The following is an 893-nucleotide window of genomic DNA, read 5'->3' as shown; positions in this document are numbered from 1 at the left end:
TACACGCTAATAAAAAATGTTTTAAACAATTGGCTTCTAAGTAGGACGTCCCCAAGTACGAAAGGGCGAATGCGGTATTATGGTGAAAGAAGATTCTAGCTAAGAGAAAGTTTTGTTTAGTTCTAGAGTGACAAGGATGACCAACGACCCCACATTTTCCCCCCTTTTGAGTTAGCGTTGTGCCTAAGTTTTTTGTTCATGTTCATTTTTTCCTGAATAAAAGATTTAATATCTCAAAGTGTAGTATGTGTTCCGGCAGATACTGCAAGCAAAGACCATATGTGGGGGCAACCCCACATATGAGACCTTGGTCAATGTAGGGACAACCCTTCACGTCAATTGTTACTATCCAGCTCCCCTACTCCCCGAGGAGTTGGTCCCCATTTTCCCTTCACTCCTCACATTAAAAATCGGCGTTGTGCCTAATCTGCTAGGTGGGGGAGCAAATAAATACCCCCCTTTTCTTGGCTTTTTGGCAAAGATCAAAGTGTAGTATCTGTTCTTACTACATGCTGTACTGTTGTTTGTAACTTTGTGATATAATGTGGGCATCACTTTTCTGTATTAATTTGATGTAAAATGATCACCCACTTTACAACCAGTCCGCTCAAAGACATTCAAGTCCTTTTCCTGATCATTCAAGTTGTTTTTAAAGGAGTCCAGTTATTTTTAAGCATTCAAGTCATTCCTAAGATCATTCAATTCATCATTAAAATCATTCTAAGTCATTTACTTTTTATTTATTTAAGTCATTTCAGCCGATTTTCGGTCATTTTAGTTTATCTTAAAGAACTCTCATGTCGATCCTACATTCACGCATTCATTTATTACACGAGAAAACTCAACTAATTGCTATCGCCCTTTTTATCCATGGAAACAGTTATCATATCGTT

The 893-nt window shown here is 37.8% G+C and overlaps 1 pseudogene; it reads left to right on the top strand.

Annotated features, from left to right (window-relative positions):
• The first annotated feature begins 456 nt into the window (after positions 1 to 456).
• Positions 457 to 592, top strand: LOC145298065 (U2 spliceosomal RNA; annotated as a pseudogene).
• Positions 593 to 893: the final 301 nt, after the last annotated feature.

The sequence above is a fragment of the Euprymna scolopes genome, chromosome 18 (genome assembly GCF_053919585.1).
Source record: "Euprymna scolopes isolate OS-2025 chromosome 18, ASM5391958v1, whole genome shotgun sequence".
Lineage (NCBI taxonomy): Eukaryota > Metazoa > Mollusca > Cephalopoda > Sepiida > Sepiolidae > Euprymna > Euprymna scolopes.
The sequence above is the reverse complement of the archived record's forward strand: the minus strand, read 5'-3'. Positions and strand labels throughout refer to the sequence as shown.